The 26,239-nt window shown below is 40.6% G+C and overlaps 15 non-coding genes across 15 annotated transcripts; all 15 read right to left on the reverse strand.

Moving 5' to 3' along the window:
• Positions 1-333: 333 nt before the first annotated feature.
• TRNAM-CAU (transfer RNA methionine (anticodon CAU)) lies at positions 334-406 on the reverse strand. The gene has a single exon. It is a non-coding gene; the product is annotated as a tRNA-Met (tRNA).
• A 489-nt stretch (positions 407-895) lies between these two features.
• On the reverse strand, positions 896-968 carry TRNAM-CAU (transfer RNA methionine (anticodon CAU)). Its single transcript has one exon. It is a non-coding gene; the product is annotated as a tRNA-Met (tRNA).
• Positions 969-1,345: 377 nt separating this feature from the next.
• On the reverse strand, positions 1,346-1,418 carry TRNAM-CAU (transfer RNA methionine (anticodon CAU)). Its single transcript has one exon. It is a non-coding gene; the product is annotated as a tRNA-Met (tRNA).
• A 484-nt stretch (positions 1,419-1,902) lies between these two features.
• On the reverse strand, positions 1,903-1,975 carry TRNAM-CAU (transfer RNA methionine (anticodon CAU)). The gene has a single exon. It is a non-coding gene; the product is annotated as a tRNA-Met (tRNA).
• Positions 1,976-3,925: 1,950 nt separating this feature from the next.
• On the reverse strand, positions 3,926-3,998 carry TRNAM-CAU (transfer RNA methionine (anticodon CAU)). Its single transcript has one exon. It is a non-coding gene; the product is annotated as a tRNA-Met (tRNA).
• Positions 3,999-4,345: 347 nt separating this feature from the next.
• TRNAM-CAU (transfer RNA methionine (anticodon CAU)) lies at positions 4,346-4,418 on the reverse strand. The gene has a single exon. It is a non-coding gene; the product is annotated as a tRNA-Met (tRNA).
• A 377-nt stretch (positions 4,419-4,795) lies between these two features.
• On the reverse strand, positions 4,796-4,868 carry TRNAM-CAU (transfer RNA methionine (anticodon CAU)). Its single transcript has one exon. It is a non-coding gene; the product is annotated as a tRNA-Met (tRNA).
• Positions 4,869-7,399: 2,531 nt separating this feature from the next.
• TRNAM-CAU (transfer RNA methionine (anticodon CAU)) lies at positions 7,400-7,472 on the reverse strand. The gene has a single exon. It is a non-coding gene; the product is annotated as a tRNA-Met (tRNA).
• A 378-nt stretch (positions 7,473-7,850) lies between these two features.
• TRNAM-CAU (transfer RNA methionine (anticodon CAU)) lies at positions 7,851-7,923 on the reverse strand. The gene has a single exon. It is a non-coding gene; the product is annotated as a tRNA-Met (tRNA).
• Positions 7,924-8,862: 939 nt separating this feature from the next.
• TRNAM-CAU (transfer RNA methionine (anticodon CAU)) lies at positions 8,863-8,935 on the reverse strand. The gene has a single exon. It is a non-coding gene; the product is annotated as a tRNA-Met (tRNA).
• A 947-nt stretch (positions 8,936-9,882) lies between these two features.
• TRNAM-CAU (transfer RNA methionine (anticodon CAU)) lies at positions 9,883-9,955 on the reverse strand. The gene has a single exon. It is a non-coding gene; the product is annotated as a tRNA-Met (tRNA).
• A 377-nt stretch (positions 9,956-10,332) lies between these two features.
• Positions 10,333-10,405, reverse strand: TRNAM-CAU (transfer RNA methionine (anticodon CAU)). Its single transcript has one exon. It is a non-coding gene; the product is annotated as a tRNA-Met (tRNA).
• A 947-nt stretch (positions 10,406-11,352) lies between these two features.
• TRNAM-CAU (transfer RNA methionine (anticodon CAU)) lies at positions 11,353-11,425 on the reverse strand. Its single transcript has one exon. It is a non-coding gene; the product is annotated as a tRNA-Met (tRNA).
• Positions 11,426-11,802: 377 nt separating this feature from the next.
• On the reverse strand, positions 11,803-11,875 carry TRNAM-CAU (transfer RNA methionine (anticodon CAU)). The gene has a single exon. It is a non-coding gene; the product is annotated as a tRNA-Met (tRNA).
• A 1,675-nt stretch (positions 11,876-13,550) lies between these two features.
• On the reverse strand, positions 13,551-13,623 carry TRNAM-CAU (transfer RNA methionine (anticodon CAU)). Its single transcript has one exon. It is a non-coding gene; the product is annotated as a tRNA-Met (tRNA).
• Positions 13,624-26,239: the final 12,616 nt, after the last annotated feature.

Raw genomic sequence — 26,239 nt, forward strand, 5'->3', positions numbered from 1 at the left:
TAGTGAACGTTTGTTCTAAAATAAAATGAAATGGGTGTATATTCCAAAGGAGGAGGTGGAGGCTGAAATTATCGAAAGGCGATCCCCAAGACACATTTTGATGCTGAGCTTCTCTTTCATCCCAATTAGAATGGGTTGCAGAGTGGCAAAAATTCATACTGGAGTAACAAGGAATATTCTTCACACAAAGTGTCCCATCCTCTAACTTGTCTAGATATGATTTCATGAAATTTTGCCAATATATGGTCCTGTCCTGAAGGGATTGTTGCTCAAGGAAACTGTTTGATTGGTGTGAACACATGCTGGATTTCTCTATTCCTTACAAAATATACATGCCCTGTGTGAGGATCGAACTCACGACCTTCAGATTATGAGACTGACGCGCTACCTACTGCGCTAACAAGGCAACTTACGCCATGGGTTTTTATAGTCTTCTGGGATACATGAATATAGTGAACGTTTGTTCTAAAATAAAATGAAATGGGTGTATATTCCAAACAAGCTTTAAAGCCTTCTCACACATTTGGGGCACCTATTCTAGTGCAGTTAATTAGTGTCATACTACTTGTTACAAACAAAAAAAATAGACAGCAGAATAGACACAGGGACTTAGAAATCAGGAGGCTGAAATTATCCAAAGGCGATCCCCAAGACACATTTTGATGCTGATCTTCTCTTTCATCCCAATTAGAATGGGTTGCAGAGTGGCAAAAATTCATACTTGCGAAACAAGGAATATTCTTCAAACAAAGTGTCCCATCCTCTAACTTGTCTAGATATGATTTCATGGAATTTTACCAATGTATGGTCCTGTCCTGAAGGGATTGATGCTCAAGGAAACTGTTTTATTGGTGTGAACACATGCTGGATTTCTCTATTTCTTACAAAATATAAATGCCCTGTGTGAGGATCGAACTCACGACCTTCAGATTATGAGACTGACGCGCTACCTACTGCGCTAACAAGGCGACTTGCGCCATGGGTTTTTATAGTCTTCTGGGATACATGCATATAGTGAACGTTTGTTCTAAAATAAAATGAAATTGGTGTATATTCCAAAGGAGGAGGTGGAGGCTGAAATTATCGAAAGGCGATCCCCAAGACACATTTTGATGCTGAGCTTCTCTTTCATCCCAATTAGAATGGGTTGCAGAGTGGCAAAAATTCATACTGGAGTAACAAGGAATATTCTTCACACAAAGTGTCCCATCCTCTAACTTGTCTAGATATGATTTCATGAAATTTTGCCAATATATGGTCCTGTCCTGAAGGGATTGTTGCTCAAGGAAACTGTTTGATTGGTGTGAACACATGCTGGATTTCTCTATTCCTTACAAAATATACATGCCCTGTGTGAGGATCGAACTCACGACCTTCAGATTATGAGACTGACGCGCTACCTACTGCGCTAACAAGGCAACTTACGCCATGGGTTTTTATAGTCTTCTGGGATACATAAATATAGTGAACGTTTGTTCTAAAATAAAATGGGTGTATATTCCAAACAAGCTTTATAGCCTTCTCACACATTTGGGGCACCTATTCTAGTGCAGTTAATTAGTGTCATACTACTTATTACAAACAAAAAAAATAGACAGCAGAATAGACACAGGGACTTAGAAATCAGGAGGCTGAAATTATCCAAAGGCGATCCCCAAGACACATTTTGATGCTGAGCTTCTCTTTCATCCCAATTAGAATGGGTTGCAGAGTGGCAAAAATTCATACTTGCGAAACAAGGAATATTCTTCAAACAAAGTGTCCCATCCTCTAACTTGTCTAGATATGATTTCATGAAATTTTGCCAATATATGGTCCTGTCCTGAAGGGATTGTTGCTCAAGGAAACTGTTTGATTGGTGTGAACACATGCTGGATTTCTCTATTCCTTACAAAATATACATGCCCTGTGTGAGGATCGAACTCACGACCTTCAGATTATGAGACTGACGCGCTACCTACTGCGCTAACAAGGCAACTTACGCCATGGGTTTTTATAGTCTTCTGGGATACATGAATATAGTGAACGTTTGTTCTAAAATAAAATGAAATGGGTGTATATTCCAAACAAGCTTTATAGCCTTCTCACACATTTGGGGCACCTATTCTAGTGCAGTTAATTAGTGTCATACTACTTGTTACAAACAAAAAAAATAGACAGCAGAATAGACACAGGGACTTAGAAATCAGGAGGCTGAAATTATCTAAAGGCGATCCCCAAGACACATTTTGATGCTGAGCTTCTCTTTCATCCCAATTAGAATGGGTTGCAGAGTGGCAAAAATTCATACTTGCGAAACAATGAATATTCTTCAAACAAAGTGTCCCATCCTCTAACTTGTCTAGATATGATTTCATGGAATTTTGCCAATATATGGTCCTGTCCTGAAGGGATTGTTGCGCAAGGAAACTGTTTGATTGGTGTGAACACATGCTGGATTTCTCTATTCCTTACAAAATATACATGCCCTGTGTGAGGATCGAACTCACGACCTTCAGATTATGAGACTGACGCACTACCTACTGCGCTAACAAGGCAACTTGCGCCATGGGTTTTTATAGTCTTCTGGGATACATACATATAGTGAACGTTTGTTCTAAAATAAAATGAAATGGGTGTATATTCCAAAGGAGGAGGTGGAGGCTGAAATTATCGAAAGACGATCCCCAAGACACATTTTGATGCTGAGCTTCTCTTTCATCCCAATTAGAATTGGTTGCAGAGTGGCAAAAATTCATACTGGAGTAACAAGGAATATTCTTCACACAAAGTGTCCCATCCTCTAACTTGTCTAGATATGATTTCATGAAATTTTGCCAATATATGGTCCTGTCCTGAAGGGATTGTTGCTCAAGGAAACTGTTTGATTGGTGTGAACACATGCTGGATTTCTCTATTCCTTACAAAATATACATGTCCTGTGTGAGGATCGAACTCAGATCTTCAGATTATGAGACAGACGCGCTACCTACTGCGCTAACAAGGCAACTTACGCCATAGGGTTTTATAGTCTTCTGGGATACATGAATATAGTGAACGTTTGTTCTAAAATAAAATGAAATGGGTGTATATTCCAAACAAGCTTTATAGCCTTCTCACAAATTTGGGGCACCTATTCTAGTGCAGTTAATTAGTGTCATACTACTTGTTACAAACAAAAAAAATAGACAGCAGAATAGACACAGGGACTTAGAAATCAGGAGGCTGAAATTATCCAAAGGCGATCCCCAAGACACATTTTGATGCTGAGCTTCTCTTTCATCCCAATTAGAATGGGTTGCAGAGTGGCAAAAAATCATACTTGAGTAACAAGGAATATTCTTCACACAAAGTGTCCCATCCTCTAACTTGTCTAGATATGATTTCATGAAATTTTGCCAATATATGGTCCTGTCCTGAAGGGATTGTTGCTCAAGGAAACTGTTTGATTGGTGTGAACACATGCTGGGTTTCTCTATTTCTTACAAAATATACATGCCCTGTGTGAGGATCGAACTCACGACCTTCAGATTATGAGACTAACGCGCTACCTACTGCGCTAACAAGGCGACTTGCGCCATGGGTTTTTATAGTCTTCTGGGATACATGCATATAGTGAACGTTTGTTCTAAAATAAAATGAAGTGGGTGTATATTCCAAAGGAGGAGGTGGAGGCTGAAATTATCGAAAGGCGATCCCCAAGACACATTTTGATGCTGAGCTTCTCTTTCATCCCAATTAGAATTGGTTGCAGAGTGGCAAAAATTCATACTGGAGTAACAATAAATATTCTTCACACAAAGTGTCCCATCCTCTAACTTGTCTAGATATGATTTCATGAAATTTTGCCAATATATGGTCCTGTCCTGAAGGGATTGTTGCTCAAGGAAACTGTTTGATTGGTGTGAACACATGCTGGATTTCTCTATTCCTTACAAAATATACATGCCCTGTGTGAGGATCGAACTCACGACCTTCAGATTATGAGACTGACGCGCTACCTACTGCGCTAACAAGGCAACTTACACCAGGGTTTTTATAGTCTTCTGGGATACATGAATATAGTGAACGTTTGTTCTAAAATAAAATGAAATGGGTGTATATTCCAAACAAGCTTTATAGCCTTCTCACACATTTGGAGCTTCTCTTTCATCCCAATTAGAATGGGTTGCAGAGTGGCAAAAATTCATACTTGCGAAACAAGGAATATTCTTCAAACAAAGTGTCCCATCCTCTAACTTGTCTAGATATGATTTCATGGAATTTTGCCAATGTATGGTCCTGTCCTGAAGGGATTGTTGCTCAAGGAAACTGTTTGATTGGTGTGAACACATGCTGGATTTCTCTATTTCTTACAAAATATACATGCCCTGTGTGAGGATCGAACTCACGACCTTCAGATTATGAGACTGACGCGCTACCTACTGCGCTAACAAGGCGACTTGCGCCATGGGTTTTTATAGTCTTCTGGGATACATGCATATAGTGAACGTTTGTTCTAAAATAAAATGAAATGGGTGTATATTCCAAAGGAGGAGGTGGAGGCTGAAATTATCGAAAGGCGATCCCCAAGACACATTTTGATGCTGAGCTTCTCTTTCATCCCAATTAGAATGGGTTGCAGAGTGGCAAAAATTCATACTGGAGTAACAAGGAATATTCTTCACACAAAGTGTCCCATCCTCTAACTTGTCTAGATATGATTTCATGAAATTTTGCCAATATATGGTCCTGTCCTGAAGGGATTGTTGCTCAAGGAAACTGTTTGATTGGTGTGAACACATGCTGGATTTCTCTATTCCTTACTAAATATACATGCCCTGTGTGAGGATCGAACTCACGACCTTCAGATTATGAGACTGACGCGCTACCTACTGCGCTAACAAGGCAACTTACGCCATGGGTTTTTATAGTCTTCTGGGATACATGAATATAGTGAACGTTTGTTCTAAAATAAAATGAAATGGGTGTATATTCCAAACAAGCTTTATAGCCTTCTCACACATTTGGGGCACCTATTCTAGTGCAGTTAATTAGTGTCATACTACTTGTTACAAACAAAAAAAATCGACAGCAGAATAGACACAGGGACTTAGAAATCAGGAGGCTGAAATTATCCAAAGGCGATCCCCAAGACACATTTTGATGCTGAGCTTCTCTTTCATCCCAATTAGAATGGGTTGCAGAGTGGCAAAAATTCATACTTGCGAAACAAGGAATATTCTTCAAACAAAGTGTCCCATCCTCTAACTTGTCTAGATATGATTTCATGGAATTTTGCCAATGTATGGTCCTGTCCTGAAGGGATTGTTGCTCAAGGAAACTGTTTGATTGGTGTGAACACATGCTGGATTTCTGGATTTCTCTATTTCTTACAAAATATACATGCCCTGTGTGAGTATCGAACTCACGACCTTCAGATTATGAGACTGACGCGCTACCTACTGCGCTAACAAGGCAACTTGCGCCATGGGTTTTTATAATCTTCTGGGATACATGCATATAGTGATCGTTTGTTCTAAAATAAAATGAAATGGGTGTATATTCCAAAGGAGGAGGTGGAGGCTGAAATTATCGAAAGGCGATCCCCAAGACACATTTTGATGCTGAGCTTCTCTTTCATCCCAATTAGAATGGGTTGCAGAGTGGCAAAAATTCATACTGGAGTAACAAGGAATATTCTTCACACAAAGTGTCCGATCCTCTAACTTGTCTAGATATGATTTCATGAAATTTTGGCAATATATGGTCCTGTCCTGAAGGGATTGTTGCTCAAGGAAACTGTTTGATTGGTGTGAACACATGCTGGATTTCTCTATTCCTTACAAAATATACATGCCCTGTGTGAGGATCGAACTCACCACCTTCAAATTATGAGACTGACGCGCTACCTACTGCGCTAACAAGGCAACTTACACCATGGGTTTTTATAGTCTTCTGGGATACATGAATATAGTGAACGTTTGTTCTAAAATAAAATGAAATGGGTGTAAATTCCAAACAAGCTTTATAGCCTTCTCACACATTTGGGGCACCTATTCTAGTGCAGTTAATTAGTGTCATACTACTTGTTACAAACAAAAAAAAATAGACAGCAGAATAGACACAGGGACTTAGAAATCAGGAGGCTGAAATTATCCAAAGGCGATCCCCAAGACACATTTTGATGCTGAGCTTCTCTTTCATCCCAATTAGAATGGGTTGCAGAGTGGCAAAAATTCATACTTGCGAAACAAGGAATATTCTTCAAACAAAGTGTCCCATCCTCTAACTTGTCTAGATATGATTTCATGGAATTTTGCCAATGTATGGTCCTGTCCTGAAGGGATTGTTGCTCAAGGAAACTGTTTGATTGGTGTGAACACATGCTGGATTTCTGGATTTCTCTATTTCTTACAAAATATACATGCCCTGTGTGAGTATCGAACTCACGACCTTCAGATTATGAGACTGACGCGCTACCTACTGCGCTAACAAGGCAACTTGCGCCATGGGTTTTTATAATCTTCTGGGATACATGCATATAGTGATCGTTTGTTCTAAAATAAAATGAAATGGGTGTATATTCCAAAGGAGGAGGTGGAGGCTGAAATTATCGAAAGGCGATCCCCAAGACACATTTTGATGCTGAGCTTCTCTTTCATCCCAATTAGAATGGGTTGCAGAGTGGCAAAAATTCATACTGGAGTAACAAGGAATATTCTTCACACAAAGTGTCCGATCCTCTAACTTGTCTAGATATGATTTCATGAAATTTTGGCAATATATGGTCCTGTCCTGAAGGGATTGTTGCTCAAGGAAACTGTTTGATTGGTATGAACACATGCTGGATTTCTCTATTCCTTACAAAATATACATGCCCTGTGTGAGGATCGAACTCACGACCTTCAAATTATGAGACTGACGCGCTACCTACTGCGCTAACAAGGCAACTTACGCCATGGGTTTTTATAGTCTTCTGGGATACATGAATATAGTGAACGTTTGTTCTAAAATAAAATGAAATGGGTGTATATTCCAAACAAGCTTTATAGCCTTCTCACACATTTGGGGCACCAATTCTAGTGCAGTTAATTAGTGTCATACTACTTCTTACAAACAAAAAAAAATAGACAGCAGAATAGACACAGGGACTTAGAAATCAGGAGGCTGAAATTATCCAAAGGCGATCCCCAAGACACATTTTGATGCTGAGCTTCTCTTTCATCCCAATTAGAATGGGTTGCAGAGTGGCAAAAATTCAAACTTGCGAAACAAGGAACATTCTTCAAACAACGTATCCCATTCTCTAACTTGTCTAGATATGATTTCATGGAATTTTGCCAAGGTATGGTCCTGTCCTGAAGGGATTGTTGCTCAAGGAAACTGTTTGATTGGTGTGAACACATGCTGGATTTCTCTATTTCTTACAAAATATACATGCCCTGTGTGAGGATCGAACTCACGACCTTCAGATTATGAGACTGACGCGCTACCTACTGCGCTAACAAGGCAACTTACACCATGGGTTTTTTATAGACTTCCGGGATACATGCATATAGTGAACGTTTGTTCTAAAATAAAATGAAATGGGTGTATATTCCAAAGGAGGAGGTGGAGGCTGAAATTATCGAAAGGCGATCCCCAACACACATTTTGATGCTGAGCTTCTCTTTCATCCCAATTAGAATGGGTTGCAGAGTGGCAAAAATTCATACTGGAGTAACAAGGAATATTCTTCAAACAAAGTGTCTCATCCTCTAACTTGTCTAGATATGATTTCATGGAATTTTGCCAATGTATGGTCCTGTCCTGAAGGGATTGTTGCTCAAGGAAACTGTTTGATTGGTGTGAACACATGCTGGATTTCTCTATTTCTTACAAAATATACATGCCCTGTGTGAGGATCGAACTCACGACCTTCAGATTATGAGACTGACGCGCTACCTACTGCGCTAACAAGGCAACCTACGCCATGGGTTTTTATAGTCTTCTGGGATACATGAATATAGTGAACGATTGTTCTAAAATAAAATGAAATGGGTGTATATTCCAAACAAGCTTTATAGCCTTCTCACACATTTGGGGCACCTATTCTAGTGCAGTTAATTAGTGTCATACTACTTGTTACAAACAAAAAAAATAGACAGCAGAATAGACACAGGGACTTAGAAATCAGGAGGCTGAAGTTATCCAAAGGCGATCCCCAAGACACATTTTGATGCTGAGCTTCTCTTTCATCCCAATTAGAATGGGTTGCAGAGTGGCAAAAATTCATACTTGCGAAACAAGGAATATTCTTCAAACAAAGTGTCCCATCCTCTAACTTGTCTAGATATGATTTCATGGAATTTTGCCAATGTATGGTCCTGTCCTGAAGGGATTGTTGCTCAAGGAAACTGTTTGATTGGGTTGAACACATGCTGGATTTCTCTATTTCTTACAAAATATACATGCCCTGTGTGAGGATCGAACTCACGACCTTCAGATTATGAGACTGACGCGCTACCTACTGCGCTAAGAAGGCAACTTGCGCCATGGGTTTTTATAGTCTTCTGGGATACATGCATATAGTGAACGTTTGTTCTAAAATAAAATGAAATGGGTGTATATTCCAAAGGAGGAGGTGGAGGCTGAAATTATCGAAAGGCGATCCCCAAGACACATTTTGATGCTGAGCTTCTCTTTCATCCCAATTAGAATGGGTTGCAGAGTGGCAAAAATTCATACTGGAGTAACAAGGAATATTCTTCACACAAAGTGTCCCATCCTCTAACTTGTCTAGATATGATTTCATGAAATTTTGCCAATATATGGTCCTGTCCTGAAGGGATTGTTGCTCAAGGAAACTGTTTGATTGGTGTGAACACATGCTGGATTTCTCTATTCCTTACAAAATATACATGCCCTGTGTGAGGATCGAACTCACGACCTTCAGATTATGAGACTGACGCGCTACCTACTGCGCTAACAAGGCAACTTACGCCATGGGATTTTATAGTCTTCTGGGATACATGAATATAGTGAACGTTTGTTCTAAAATAAAATGAAATGGGTGTATATTCCAAACAAGCTTTATAGCCTTCTCACACATTTGGGGCACCTATTCTAGTGCAGTTAATTAGTGTCATACTACTTGTTACAAACAAAAAAAATAGACAGCAGAATAGACACAGGGACTTAGAAATCCTGAGGCTGAAATTATCCAAAGGCGATCCCCAAGACACATTTTGATGCTGAGCTTCTCTTTCATCCGAATTAGAATGGGTTGCAGAGTGGCAAAAATTCATACTTGCGAAACAAGGAATATTCTTCAAACAAAGTGTCCCATCCTCTAACTTGTCTAGATATGATTTCATGGAATTTTGCCAATGTATGGTCCTATCCTGAAGGGATTGTTGCTCAAGGAAACTGTTTGATTGGTGTGAACACATGCTGGATTTCTGGATTTCTCTATTTCTTACAAAATATACATGCCCTGTGTGAGGATCGAACTCACGACCTTCAGATTATGAAACTGACGCGCTACCTACTGCGCTAACAAGGCAACTTGCGCCATGAGTTTTTATAGTCTTCTGGGATACATGCATATAGTGAACGTTTGTTCTAAAACAAAATGAAATGGGTGTATATTCCAAAGGAGGAGGTGGAGGCTGAAATTATCGAAAGGCGATCCCCAAGACACATTTTGATGCTGAGCTTCTCTTTCATCCCAATTAGAATGGGTTGCAGAGTGGCAAAAATTCATACTGGAGTAACAAGGAATATTCTTCAAACAAAGTGTCCCATCCTCTAACTTGTCTAGATATGATTTCATGGAATTTTGCCAATGTATGGTCCTGTCCTGAAGGGATTGTTGCTCAAGGAAACTGTTTGATTGGTGTGAACACATGCTGGATTTCTCTATTTCTTACAAAATATACATGCCCTGTGTGAGGATCGAACTCACGACCTTCAGATTATGAGACTGACGCGCTACCTACTGCGCTAACAAGGCAACTTGCGCCATGGGTTTTTATAGTCTTCTGGGATACATGCATATAGTGAACGTTTGTTCTAAAATAAAATGAAATGGGTGTATATTCCAAAGGAGGAGGTGGAGGCTGAAATTATCGAAAGGCGATCCCCAAGACACATTTTGATGCTGAGCTTCTCTTTCATCCCAATTAGAATGGGTTGCAGAGTGGCAAAAATTCATACTGGAGTAACAAGGAATATTCTTCACACAAAGTGTCCCATCCTCTAACTTGTCTAGATATGATTTCATGAAATTTTGCCAATATATGGTCCTGTCCTGAAGGGATTGTTGCTCAAGGAAACTGTTTGATTGGTGTGAACACATGCTGGATTTCTCTATTCCTTACTAAATATACATGCCCTGTGTGAGGATCGAACTCACGACCTTCAGATTATGAGACTGACGCGCTACCTACTGCGCTAACAAGGCAACTTACGCCATGGGTTTTTATAGTCTTCTGGGATACATGAATATAGTGAACGTTTGTTCTAAAATAAAATGAAATGGGTGTATATTCCAAACAAGCTTTATAGCCTTCTCACACATTTGGGGCACCTATTCTAGTGCAGTTAATTAGTGTCATACTACTTGTTACAAACAAAAAAAATCGACAGCAGAATAGACACAGGGACTTAGAAATCAGGAGGCTGAAATTATCCAAAGGCGATCCCCAAGACACATTTTGATGCTGAGCTTCTCTTTCATCCCAATTAGAATGGGTTGCAGAGTGGCAAAAATTCATACTTGCGAAACAAGGAATATTCTTCAAACAAAGTGTCCCATCCTCTAACTTGTCTAGATATGATTTCATGGAATTTTGCCAATGTATGGTCCTGTCCTGAAGGGATTGTTGCTCAAGGAAACTGTTTGATTGGTGTGAACACATGCTGGATTTCTGGATTTCTCTATTTCTTACAAAATATACATGCCCTGTGTGAGTATCGAACTCACGACCTTCAGATTATGAGACTGACGCGCTACCTACTGCGCTAACAAGGAAACTTGCGCCATGGGTTTTTATAATCTTCTGGGATACATGCATATAGTGATCGTTTGTTCTAAAATAAAATGAAATGGGTGTATATTCCAAAGGAGGAGGTGGAGGCTGAAATTATCGAAAGGCGATCCCCAAGACACATTTTGATGCTGAGCTTCTCTTTCATCCCAATTAGAATGGGTTGCAGAGTGGCAAAAATTCATACTTGCAAAACTAGGAATATTCTTCAAACAAAGTGTCCCATCCTCTAACTTGTCTAGATATGATTTCATGGAATTTTGCCAAGGTATGGTCCTGTCCTGAAGGGATTGTTGCTCAAAGAAACTGTTTGATTGGTGTGAACACATGCTGGATTTCTCTATTTCTTACAAAATATACATGCCCTGTGTGAGGATCGAACTCACGACCTTCAGATTATGAGACTGACGCGCTACCTACTGCGCTAACAAGGCAACTTGCGCCATGGGTTTTTATAGTCTTCTGGGATACATGCATATAGTGAACGTTTGTTCTAAAATAAAATGAAATGGGTGTATATTCCAAATGAGGAGGTGGAGGCTGAAATTATCGAAAGGCGATCCCCAAGACACATTTTGATGCTGAGCTTCTCTTTCATCCCAAATAGAATGGGTTGCAGAGTGGCAAAAATTCATACTGGAGTAACAAGGAATATTCTTCACACAAAGTGTCCCATCCTCTAACTTGTCTAGATATGATTTCATGAAATTTTGCCAATATATGGTCCTGTCCTGAAGGGATTGTTGCTCAAGGAAACTGTTTGATTGGTGTGAACACATGCTGGATTTCTCTATTCCATACAAACTATACATGCCCTGTGTGAGGATCGAACTCACGACCTTCAGATTATGAGACTGACGCGCTACCTACTGCGCTAACAAGGCAACTTGCGCCATGGGTTTTTATAGTCTTCTGGGATACATGCATATAGTGAACGTTTGTTCTAAGATAAAATGAAATGGGTGTATATTCCAAACAAGCTTTATAGCCTTCTCACACATTTGGGGCACCTATTCTAGTGCAGTTAATTAGTGTCATATTACTTGTTACAAACAAGAAAAAATAGACAGCAGAATAGACACAGGGACTTAGCAATCAGGCATAAGGGTTTTTAATCTGCCCTATGGAACTGTAAAATGAAGATAGATAACCTTCACACTATTTTGCACTTCTCTAAACCACAATGATAGACCTACAATTTATTTTGTGCTCACCAGTTCCTATTTGGATTTCTTCTGGACATTACATTAGTAGCATGGTTTCTTTATAATAAGCATAACAAAAGCATAGGACCTGCTGTATAACTGGCCACTGTGGACAAGAGTTTCAAAGTCCTCGGCATATTTTATAAACATAGCTTTTGGGGTGCTTATATCATGAATTGAGTTTACCACGTGCTGTTTGTATCGTCTTTGAAATGCATGGGGAGGTGGAGGCTGAAATTATGGAAAGGCGATCCCCAAGAAACATTTTGATGCTGAGCTTCTCTTTCATTCCAAGTTAAATGGGTTGCAGAGTGGCAAAAATTCACACTTGCGTAACAATGAATATTCTTCAAAGTGTCCCATCCTCTAACTTGTCTAGATATGATTTCATGAAATTTTGCCAATATATGGTCCTGTCCTGAAGGGATTGTTGCTCAAGGAAACTGTTTGATTGGTGTGAACACATGCTGGATTTCTCTATTCCTTACAAAATATACATGCCCTGTGTGAGGATCGAACTCACGACCTTCAGATTATGAGACTGACGCGCTACCTACTGCGCTAACAAGACAACTTAAGCCATAGCTGTTTATAGTCTTCTGGGATACATGCATATAGTGAACGTTTGTTCTAAGATAAAATGAAATGGGTGTATATTCCAAACAAGCTTTATAGCCTTCTCACACATTTGGGGCACCTATTCTAGTGCAGTTAATTAGTGTCATATTACTTGTTACAAACAAAAAAAAAATAGACAGCAGAATAGACACAGGGACTTAGCAATCAGGCATAAGGGTTTTTAATCTGCCCTATGGAACTGTAAAATGAAGATAGATAACCTTCACACTATTTTGCACTTCTCCAAACCACAATGATAGACCTACAATTTATTTTGTGCTCACCAGTTCCTATTTGGATTTCTTCTGGACATTACTCTAGTAGCATGGTTTCTTTATAATAAGCATAACAAAGGCATAGGACCTCGGCATATTTTATAAACATAGCTTTTGGGGTGCTTATATCATGAATTGAGTTTACCACGTGCTGTTTGTATCGTCTTTGAAATGCATGGGGAGGTGGAGGCTGAAATTATGGAAAGGCGATCCCCAAGAAACATTTTGATGCTGAGCTTCTCTTTCATTCCAAGTTGAATGGGTTGCAGAGTGGCAAAAATTCATACTTGCGTAACAATGAATATTCTTCAATCAAAGTGTCCCATCCTCTAACTTGTCTAGATATGATTTCATGGAATTTTGCCAATATATGGTCCTGTCCTGAAGGGATTGTTGCTCAAGGAAACTTTTTGATTGGTGTGAACACATGCTGGATTTCTCTAATCCTTACAAAATATACATGCCCTGTGTGAGGATCGAACTCACGACCTTCAGATTATGAGACTGACGCGCTACCTACTGCGCTAACAAGGCAACTTACGCCATGGGTTTTGATAGTTTTCTGGGATACATGAATATAGTGAACGTTTGTTCTAAAATAAAATGAAATGGGTGTATATTCCAAACAAGCTTTATAGCCTTCTCACACATTTGGGGCACCTATTCTAGTGCAGTTAATTAGTGTCATATTACTTGTTACAAACAAAAAAAAATAGACAGCAGAATAGACACAGGGACTTAGCAATCAGGCATAAGGGTTTTTAATCTGCCCTATGGAACTGTAAAATGAAGATAGATAACCTTCACACTATTTTGCACTTCTCCAAACCACAATGATAGACCTACAATTTATTTTGTGCTCACCAGTTCCTATTTGGATTTCTTCTGGACATTACACTAGTAGCATGGTTTCTTTATAATAAGCATAACAAAGGCATAGGACCTCGGCATATTTTATAAACATAGCTTTTGGGGTGCTTATATCATGAATTGAGTTTACCACGTGCTGTTTGTATCGTCTTTGAAATGCATGGGGAGGTGGTGTCAGGGTACCTGTGGTCTCTACCTCCGAAAGAGGTAGAGACTTAGCTGTTCCTCCATCCAGACGGTCTGATGGCTCCCTTCCCCGCGGTCTATCCGGTCATGCTAGGCCGGCCGCGAGGGAGTGACTGCCTTTTACAGCATCTAGGCAGGAAGTAGTCATCAGGACACTCCCCCGGAACGACCTGTCAGTCAATTGCTGCAGGACCAATCAGGACGCCTCGGAGGCGTGGTTACTGCTCTGAACAGGGTATTTAACAGAGCTTCTTTCATTAGCTCATTGCCCTGTCGTGGTTCTAGCTTGTTCTAGTCACTCAGTGCTTGTGTATTCTATTATCCCTTTTGGTTTTGACCCGGCTTGTTTACCTTACTCTGCTTATCTCTGTTACCCTTGATTCGGCTTGTCTCTCGCTTACCTGTCTTCTGTTACCCTCGACCTCGGCTTGTCTTTGACCATTCTATACTGTACTATTTACGTTAGTCCGGCCATTCTAAGGTCCGGTATACGTATCTGGCTACTGTTTGTACTCTGCGTGTTGGATCCCTGTCCCGATCCTGGCATTACGACAGGGCCAATGGATCCTGCAAGTACAAACAGTCAGCTGGCTGCTCCTGATCCTAGGTTTGAAGCCATGGATCACAGAATGGATCAGATGGCGCTTGCGCTACAGGCTCTATTAGCTTGTGCCAATAACCCACCAGAGGAGATACGTAATACCCCTGTTTCTCCTGTCGGTTCAGGCCTAGAGGTAGCCACAGTGGGTGCTTCTTCTCACATTACCCCCCCAGTACGCTATGGTGGGGCTCCTGAGAAGTGTCGTGGTTTTTTAAACCAAATTAGTATCCACTTTGAATTGCAACCTCGCTCTTATCCTACAGATAGGGCAAAAGTAGGATTTATTATCACCCTACTCATTGAGAAAGCTCTGAGATGGGCCAACCCACTATGGGAGAACGATAATCCATTAGTTTATAACTATAACGCATTTGTAGCTGCTTTTAGAAGAACATTTGACCCTCCAGGTAGAAAGGTTAATGCAGCCAGATTACTGTTGCGCCTGAGACAGGAGAACCAAACACTGGTGGATTATGCACTAGAGTTCAGGTCTCTGGCGGCAGAAATCAAGTGGAATGAGCAGGCGTATATGGATGTATTTTTGAATGGCCTATCTGATGTAATCCTTGATGAGGTTGCTACCAGAGAACTCCCTGAGAATTTAGAAGATTTAATTTCGTTCATCTCTCGTATAGATGAACGTCTAAGAGAGAGACAGAACACGAGAGAGAGGAACCAGAGACCTTCTTTTAGGTTAGCTCCCGCTGTTCCAAGTCCTGACTCCACGATATCTTTGCTTACTGAACCTATGCAGATAGGGTATACCCGCCTCTCTGAGGAGGAAAGACTGCACAGGAGAAGAGAGGGTTTGTGTATGTATTGTGGAGCCAAGGGTCATTTACTCTCGAACTGTTCTAACCGCCCGGGAAACGCTCGCACCTAAGTCTCTCTAGAGGACAGGCCTTGGGTGTTTCTATTTTGTCCTCTACTCCTGATTATAAAGATCACAGGCTTCTGCTACCAGTTTCCTTAACTTGGGGGAAGGAAGTAGTAAGGGCTATGGCATTGATAGATTCCGGTGCTGCTGAGAATTTTATCGACCAAGCCTTTGCTAGTAAGAACAATTTCCCATCCCAGCTAAGGGAGACACCTTTGGCCGTTGAGGCCATAGATGGTAGACCACTACTAGACCCCGTTATCTTTCGTGAGACCATACCCATTAATTTAAATGTTGGTATCCTACATGTGGAGAATTTATCTCTTCTGCTCATTTCGTCTCCTTCCGTTCCCATAGTTCTGGGGTACCCATGGTTGAAAAAACATAACCCTATTATCGATTGGGAGTTAGGAGAGATACTCTCGTGGGGCCAGGGCTGCCAGGATCGGTGTTTGTGCAAGGTTTCTCCATTAGCTAATATTAATACAAAAAGAGAAGTCCTGCGCTTAGTCCCATGCTGGACCAGCTGCAATGACTACAATACACATCAGCCCCAATATATAGTAAAAACCAAAGTAAAGAAAATGTTACTTGCGCTTTCTCCTTAATCCCTATGTATATTTAGACAAATGGAGGTCATTTAGTTGCTCCAATGGCCATTGGAGGTAAGGCCCGCCTGCCAACGTCAAGGCAGACCCCCCTAAGCGGGTCCTAACACTGACCCTTCAGCCTGCTTCCTTGAGCTTCTGGCAAAAATATCTCTAATGAGACAGAAAGGGGTATTTTTTATATACACCCCTATACTTATTAACCCTTAATAGGGAACACATGGGATGGGCAGCAGCATTGTAACCAGGCTGTGTGATACAAAGTAAATACAAATACAAAAAGAGAAGTCCTGCGCTTAGTCCCATGCTGGACCAGCTGCAATGACTACAATACACATCAGCCCCAATATATAGTAAAAACCAAAGTAAAGAAAATGTTACTTGCGCTTTCTCCTTAATCCCTATGTATATTTAGACAAATGGAGGTCATTTAGTTGCTCCAATGGCCATTGGAGGTAAGGCCCGCCTGCCAACGTCAAGGCAGACCCCCCTAAGCGGGTCCTAACACTGACCCTTCAGCCTGCTTCCTTGAGCTTCTGGCAAAAATATCTCTAATGAGACAGAAAGGGGTATTTTTTATATACACCCCTATACTTATTAACCCTTAATAGGGAACACATGGGATGGGCAGCAGCATTGTAACCAGGCTGTGTGATACAAAGTAAATACAAATACAAAAAGAGAAGTCCTGCGCTTAGTCCCATGCTGGACCAGTTGCAATGACTACAATACACATCAGCCCCAATATATAGTAAAAACCAAAGTAAAGAAAATGTTACTTGCGCTTTCTCCTTAATCCCTATGTATATTTAGACAAATGGAGGTCATTTAGTTGCTCCAATGGCCATTGGAGGTAAGGCCCGCCTGCCAACGTCAAGGCAGACCCCCCTAAGCGGGTCCTAGCACTGACCCTTCAGCCTGCTTCCTTGAGCTTCTGGCAAAAATATCTCTAATGAGACAGAAAGGGGTATTTTTTATATACACCCCTATACTTATTAACCCTTAATAGGGAACACATGGGATGGGCAGCAGCATTGTAACCAGGCTGTGTGATACAAAGTAAATACAAATACAAAAAGAGAAGTCCTGCGCTTAGTCCCATGCTGGACCAGCTGCAATGACTACAATACACATCAGCCCCAATATATAGTAAAAACCAAAGAAAAGAAAATGTTACTTGCGCTTTCTCCTTAATCCCTATGTATATTTAGACAAATGGAGGTCATTTAGTTGCTCCAATGGCCATTGGAGGTAAGGCCCGCCTGCCAACGTCAAGGCAGACCCCCCTAAGCGGGTCCTAACACTGACCCTTCAGCCTGCTTCCTTGAGCTTCTGGCAAAAATATCTCTAATGAGACAGAAAGGGGTATTTTTTATATACACCCCTATACTTATTAACCCTTAATAGGGAACACATGGGATGGGCAGCAGCATTGTAACCAGGCTGTGTGATACAAAGTAAATACAAATAAAAAAAGAGAAGTCCTGCGCTTAGTCCCATGCTGGACCAGCTGCAATGACTACAATACACATCAGCCCCAATATATAGTAAAAACCAAAGTAAAGAAAATGTTACTTGCGCTTTCTCCTTAATCCCTATGTATATTTAGACAAATGGAGGTCATTTAGTTGCTCCAATGGCCATTGGAGGTAAGGCCCGCCTGCCAACGTCAAGGCAGACCCCCCTAAGCGGGTCCTAACACTGACCCTTCAGCCTGCTTCCTTGAGCTTCTGGCAAAAATATCTCTAATGAGACAGAAAGGGGTATTTTTTATATACACCCCTATACTTATTAACCCTTAATAGGGAACACATGGGATGGGCAGCAGCATTGTAACCAGGCTGTGTGATACAAAGTAAATACAAATACAAAAAGAGAAGTCCTGCGCTTAGTCCCATGCTGGACCAGCTGCAATGACTACAATACACATCAGCCCCAATATATAGTAAAAACCAAAGTAAAGAAAATGTTACTTGCGCTTTCTCCTTAATCCCTATGTATATTTAGACAAATGGAGGTCATTTAGTTGCTCCAATGGCCATTGGAGGTAAGGCCCGCCTGCCAACGTCAAGGCAGACCCCCCATAGCTAATATTAACATACCGGAGAATCCTACTCAGTCCACAGAAAGACAAATACCAGACCTTTACCTAGACTTAAGGGCAGTGTTTGACAAGAAGAATGCCGATTCTTTGCCTCCACACAGGTCATTTGACTGTAAGATTAAGCTTCTACCCGGCACTATGCCTCCGAGGGGCCATGTATATCCTTTGTCTGTTCAGGAAAACTCGGTTCTAGAGGAGTATATTCGGGAGAATTTAGAAAAGGGATTCATCAGGAGGTCTTCTTCTCCGGCCGGGGCTGGGTTCTTTTTCATTAAGAAGAAGGATGGCACGCTGAGACCTTGTATCGATTACCGAGGCTTGAATAAAATAACTGTCAGAAATGCCTATCCTATCCCACTGATTACCGAGTTATTTGATCGTCTTAAGGGCTCCAAAATCTTCACCAAGTTAGATCTCAGAGGGGCTTACAATTTGGTGAGAATCCAGCAAGGTCACGAGTGGATGACGGCATTCAATACCCGGTATGGCCATTACGAATACACTGTTATGCCATTTGGACTATGCAATGCTCCTGCAGTATTTCAAGATTTGATTAATGAGGTACTTAGGGAGTTTCAGCATGATTGTGTTATTGTTTACCTGGACGACATACTAATACACTCTAAGGAGATTGAGACTCACCATAGACAGGTCAGAAAGGTATTACACAAGCTGCTGCAACATGGTCTATATTGCAAATTGGAGAAGTGCAGTTTTGATCAGTCTCAGGTAGACTTTCTTGGATACGTGATTTCTGGGGAAGGTTTTAAAATGGATCCTGTAAAACTTCAATCTATTTTAGACTGGCCCTTGCCCAAAGGACTCAAGGCTAGCCAAAGGTTTATTGGTTTTTCCAACTACTATAGGCGCTTCATTAAAGGATACTCCTCTATCATTGCGCCTATTACCAATATGACCAAACAAGGGGCTGATTCTAAGTTCTGGCAGAGATATTCGCTAAGGAGATTTTTCGCCTACATGGGATACCCTCTCAAATTGTATCGGACAGAGGCTCCCAATTTGTTTCCCGCTTTTGGAGGTCTTTCTGCTCTCAACTTGGTATTAAATTAAACTTTTCTTCTGCCTATCATCCTCAGTCTAACGGAGCTGCTGAACGTACCAACCAGAAAATTGAACAATATTTACGATGCTTTGTTTCTGAACACCAGGATGATTGGGTCGGTTTGATTTCTTGGGCGGAGTTTGCACACAACAATCTCGTTTGCGATTCTACTCATTCAAGCCCCTTCTTCATGAATTATGGTTTTCATCCGTCTATTCTTCCTTCGGATTCTCCTTCCCAGGGGGTACCGTCGGTTGATGTTCATGTTGCCAATTTGAGGAAGTTGTGGGATCAAACTCGACAAATCCTTGTGCACAACTCTATGTTGGTCAAGAAACACGCTGATAAACGTAGAAGGGCGGCTCCGGTCTTTGTTCCTGGTGATAGGGTATGGCTGAGCACGAGGAACATCCGTTTAAAAGGGCCCTCCATGAAGTTCGCTCCTTGTTATATTGGACCCTACAGGGTGCTGACCCGTATCAATCCAGTTGCGTATCGTTTAGCTCTTCCTAATACCTTACGCATCCCGAACTCGTTTCACGTTTCATTGCTGAAACCACTCATATGTAACAGATTTTCCTCCACAATAGCCCCTCCTCGCTCCGTTTAGGTGGAGGGTCAGGAGGAGTATGAGGTTAACTCTATTATTGATTCTCGAATCTCCCGGGGGAGAGTACAATATCTGGTTGATTGGAAGGGATATGGTCCTGAGGAGAGGAGTTGGGTACCTCAGGAGGATGTTCATGCTCCCCGTCTCCGCAGGGCGTATCACTCTCGCTTCCCATCTCGTCCCAGTTCATTCCGCCCGGTGGGCGTATCTGAGAGGGGGGGTACTGTCAGGGTACCTGTGGTCTCTACCTCCGAAAGAGGTAGAGACTTAGCTGTTCCTCCATCCAGACGCTCTGATGACTCCCTTCCCCGCGGTCTATCCGGTCATGCTAGGCCGGCCGCGAGGGAGTGACTGCCTTTTACAGCATCTAGGCAGGAAGTAGTCATCAGGACACTCCCCCGGAACGACCTGTCAGTCAATTGCTGCAGGACCAATCAGGACGCCTCGGAGGCGTGGTTACTGCTCTGAACAGGGTATTTAACAGAGCTTCTTTCATTAGCTCATTGCCCTGTCGTGGTTCTAGCTTGTTCTAGTCACTCAGTGCTTGTGTATTCTATTATCCCTTTTGGTTTTGACCCGGCTTGTTTACCTTACTCTGCTTATCTCTGTTACCCTTGATTCGGCTTGTCTCTCGCTTACCTGTCTTCTGTTACCCTCGACCTCGGCTTGTCTTTGACCATTCTATACTGTACTATTTACGTTAGTCCGGCCATTCTAAGGTCCGGTATACGTATCTGGCTACTGTTTGTACTCTGCGTGTTGGATCCCTGTCCCGATCCTGACAGGTGGAGGCTGAAATTATGGAAAGGCGATCCCCAAGAAACATTTTGATGCTGAGCTTCTCTTTCATTCCAAGTTGAATGGGTTGCAGAGTGGCAAAAATTCATACTTGCGTAACAAGGAATATTCTTCAATAAAAGTGTCCCATCCTCTAACTTGTCTAGATATGATTTCATGGAATTTTGCCAATATATGGTCCTGTCCTGAAGGGATTGTTGCTCAAGGAAACTGTTTGATTGGTGTGAACACATGCTGGATTTCTCTATTCCTTACAAAATATACATGCCCTGTGTGAGGATCGAACTCACGACCTTCAGATTATGAGACTGACGCGCTACCTACTGCGCTAACAAGACAACTTATGCCATAGCTGTTTATAGTCTTCTGGGATACATGCATATAGTGAACGTTTGTTCTAAGATAAAATGAAATGGGTGTATATTCCAAACAAGCTTTATAGCCTTCTCACACATTTGGGGCACCTATTCTAGTGCAGTTAATTAGTGTCATATTACTTGTTACAAACAAAAAAAAAATAGACAGCAGAATAGACACAGGGACTTAGCAATCAGGCATAAGGGTTTTTAATCTGCCCTATGGAATTGTAAAATGAAGATAGATAAACTTCACACTATTTTGCACTTCTCCAAACCACAATGATAGACCTACAATTTATTTTGTGCTCACCAGTTCCTATTTGGATTTCTTCTGGACATTACTCTAGTAGCATGGTTTCTTTATAATAAGCATAACAAAGGCATAGGACCTCGGCATATTTTATAAACATAGCTTTTGGGGTGCTTATATCATGAATTGAGTTTACCACGTGCTGTTTGTATCATCTTTGAAATGCATGGGGAGGTGGAGGCTGAAATTATGGAAAGGCGATCCCCAAGAAACATTTTGATGCTGAGCTTCTCTTTCATTCCAAGTTGAATGGGTTGCAGAGTGGCAAAAATTCATACTTGCGTAACAATGAATATTCTTCAATCAAAGTGTCCCATCCTCTAACTTGTCTAGATATGATTTCATGGAATTTTGCCAATATATGGTCCTGTCCTGAAGGGATTGTTGCTCAAGGAAACTTTTTGATTGGTGTGAACACATGCTGGATTTCTCTAATCCTTACAAAATATACATGCCCTGTGTGAGGATCGAACTCACGACCTTCAGATTATGAGACTAACGCGCTACCTACTGCGCTAACAAGGCAACTTACGCCATAATATCTACACTCAAGATATGCCCTGGGTGCAGCACATTATTTTGGATCAATCTGGAAGATAAGAAGCACCACTCAGCTGACCAAAGCTGCCAACCAAGCCACAAGTGCACCAAGGGAAGTGGACAGAAGGGTGTCCGCTGAAGAAACTTCTATACTCACCATGTAGATCCTACCCACAGATCTCAAGCTTCTGAAAGAATGACAAGCAGCTGCTGACCCTGAAGAAATACAAAGCTGGAAAAACAGAAAGGGGCAACCCTTGAAGACGGGCTGTACTCCAACACTCTCAAGTTCTGTTTACCCAAAAAACATGTACTGGACAGTGGGCCCATGGATTTTTTTATACCTATCCAAGACCCTCATGAACTCTTTGATCCCTAAATACTCTGGAGCACCTAGCTAACTCTCACTATCCCTTTCAAGAATCCAAGTGACTATATCCAGGTGCCAAAGAGCTGCTGGGTTAAATATGCACTAGTTATAATAGACATTTTGTCAGGATGGCCAGAAGCCTAGCCGGTCATCAATGTGACAACCAAGACCATATACCCAATAGTGCATTGTGAAAGTTGCAGAGATCACTCAGTGGATTCACTGTTCCAGATTCAAGACTCTCTCTCTGCAACATGGGAAGTAACATTTGTTGATTTTGACAAACTTTTGACTATAAAGGAAAAATGACTTGTTAAAAAAACAAAAAGATACCAACAAGTAGGTGTTTGATGGCCATAATAATGCCTGACCACCTGCCATCGATGGAAAGCCGAGGACCCCAAAAGGAGACCTCGTGAAGCTAAAGAGATCCAAACGCCAAGCTTCCTCAGGATTATTTGCCCATCCTGAGTTTGTGGTGATATTAATATTGACTAAATGATCCGAGTCCACCTACACTGATGTAGCGTGGGACAGGTTTAATACTATGATGAATAAGCAAATGTGCCCTAGCCAAGGTTATTATGTCCATACACATAAAACATGACAAGGTACTCTTGACACACCACATGCATGCTTCAGAACACAAAGAGGAGCACCCCTCTAAAGGGAAGTTTGACACATATATATATATATATTGATGCCATAGGTGTGCCAAGGGGGGTACCAGATGATTTTGCAGTTAAAGGAAAGTTTGAGTCCATTTTCCAAATCGTCACTGCTAATAATAATATTTTGATTTGCATTTATTATATCTATTGCAACCAACAACGTTTACCTGTCACCATGACTTGTTGTGCCTATACTCCAGATAACACAGGTCCATATGGTAATGTAAGCTTGTCTATTTTATGATGTCCCTCTGAAGAACTAAGAAGACTTTAAGAACTGTTACTTCATAGGGTTTTGTGCCTTTGGGCTAACATGTCTTCTGGAACTAACCAATAAAGTTTATATTTTTTAGAATCTAACATTTCATAGGGGGGACTGATGTAGAATTATTAAAAACCTTTATTAAACCTGTATTGAATTTATGCACTAACTCCATTTTAACCACATTACCTGACAGATCCTCCATTTTAACCACATTACATGACAGAATTTCCTAACAGCATTTAGTATAATGAATAGAGACTGTATTTTCTAGAAAGACATGACTAAACACCGGAATTATTGAATCCCCTGTAATTTGCAACATAGTATAATCTGAAGGCCATGAGAACGCTGGCCTAATGAAATGTTCTATTCATAAAAGAACCCTGAGCCTGACCACGAGTCTGACATCACTAACTACCCAAAACCATGCCAAGTACTCAAAATGGCTGGCTGACAGATTCCCCCTCCCATCGAGTAAAGCCTCGTGCTAAAGAGCAATGGCGACTGAATCCTGGTCAGAAATTACGACATCCCATGATGGGAGGATGCCCCACTAGTCACTCAAATCCCTGAGCCAATTAATAATATTGATGGGTGGACATTGACATAGCCACTTAACCCCTTAACACCGCAGCCAAATGTACTAGTTGTGAACTAAACAAAACGTAAACAAAACCTGGCATTTGCGCTATATGTCTGTCCAACCGTAATTCACCTCTTTCATATTAAATGCACCCCCCCTTATTATATATCATTTTATTCAGGGGAAACAGGGCTTTCATTTAATATCAAATATTTAGCTATGAAACATAATTTAATATGAAAAAAATGGGAGAAAATAAGATTTTTTTTTATTTTTTTCGTTCTACATGACATTTTAACTGTTAATGTCATAATACTGTTTGCTTTTACTGCAATAAAATACACATATTTGTATTCAGCAAAGTCTCACGTGTAAAACAGTACCCCCTATGTACAGGTTTTATGGTGTTTTGGGAAGTTACAGGGTCAAATATAGCGTGTTACATTTGAAATTGAAATTCGCCAGATTGGTTACGTTGCCTTTGAGACTGTATAGTAGCCCAGGAAATAAATTTACACCCATAATGGCATACCATTTGCAATAGTAGACGACCCAAGGTATTGCAAATAAGCGATGTCCAGTCTTTTTTAGTAGCCATTTGGTCACAAACACTGGCCAAAGTTAGCGTTCGTATTTGTTTGTGTGTGAAAAATGCAAAAAACGCCAATTTTGGCCAGTGTTTGTGACTAAGTGGCTACTAAAAAAGACTGGACATACCCCATTTGCAATACCTTTGGTTGTCTACTATTGCAAATGGTATGCCATCATAGGGGTAATTTTCATTCTTGGGCTACCATAGGGTCATAAAGGCAACGTAAGCAATCTGGCGAATTTTAATGTGAAAAAAATTAAACACAAGCATTATATTTGACGCTGTAATTTTTGAAAACACCATAAAACCTGTACATGAGGGGTACTGTTGTACTCAGGAGACTTCGCTGAACACAAATATTTGTGTTTCAAAACAGTAAAAAGTATTGCAGCAATAATATCGTCCCTGTAAGTGCTGTTTGTGCGTGAAAAATGCAAAAAACGTCACTTTTACTGGCGATATCATGGTTGTAATACATTTTACTGTTTTGAAACACTAATATTTGTGTTCAGCGAAGTCTCCCGAGTAAAACAGTACCCCCCATGTACAGGTTTTATGGTGTCTTGGAAAGTTATAGGGTTAAATATAGTGCTAGCAAATTAAATTACCTATACTTTCGGCATGGGTGGTCAGGCAGGTCCCGCTAATTGTAATTAATTAGGATACCTAATTATGTAAAATTATTACATAAATATATGTGTAGAATTAATATATGTATATATATACATATGTGTATATATACGTATATATATATATATATATTTTTTTTAATATTTTTATTTATATATAGGTATATATATAGTGATATATACGTATATATTTATGTATATAGATATATATATTATTTCGTTCTACGTGTATTTTGATATAAATATATATATATTAATATCACAATACAGTTAGAACGAAATAAAACACATCTATATATTTTTTAATATTTTATTTTTAATTATTTATTTTATTTTATTTTTTTACGTATTTACATATTTATTTTTTTTATATTATTTATAAATATATATATAACAATAATTATATATATATTTAATCAGTATCAGTCTACGTGTAATTTGATATTAATATATATATATATATATATATTAATATTTAAATACACGTCGTGTATGTGTAAATGTGTGTGTATGTGTATATATATATATATATATACTTAGATCATATATATATAATATATATGATCTAAGTATATTTTATTTGTAACTGTCATTTTTTTTATTTCTTTTTTTAACTAATATTTTATTTTTTTTACAGGACAGGGGGCAGAGACAGTGTCAGCCAGTGATGTCACATCACTGGCTGACACACAGGATCAGTGATCACAGTGACTGCCTGTCACTGTGATCACCTCCTGCAGATTGGGTAATTGACCACAGGGGGGAGTGCCTGGGTGGTACAAGCACTCCCCCCTTCCAATCTGCAGGGGGATCACTGTGCCAGTTACATGTGTCAGCCAATAGGCTGACACATGTAACACTGATCGCAGTGACAGGCTGTCACTGCGATCAGAGAGCTCTGAGATCGCAGTGACAGCCTGTCACTGCGATCTCAGACCTAGCAGATCGCGGTCACTGACCCCAGGGGGACTGCCTGGGGGGCCAGGTAAGTCCCCCGACCGCGATCTGCAGAAGGGGAAAGCCGCCGGCCGCATGTGTCAGCCGATTTGAAATCGGCTGACACATGCTTAATACTGGTCGCAGTGACAGCCTGTCACTGCGATCAGAGACTGCA

This window comes from Pelobates fuscus, chromosome 3 (assembly GCF_036172605.1).
Source record: "Pelobates fuscus isolate aPelFus1 chromosome 3, aPelFus1.pri, whole genome shotgun sequence".
Classification (NCBI taxonomy): domain Eukaryota; kingdom Metazoa; phylum Chordata; class Amphibia; order Anura; family Pelobatidae; genus Pelobates; species Pelobates fuscus.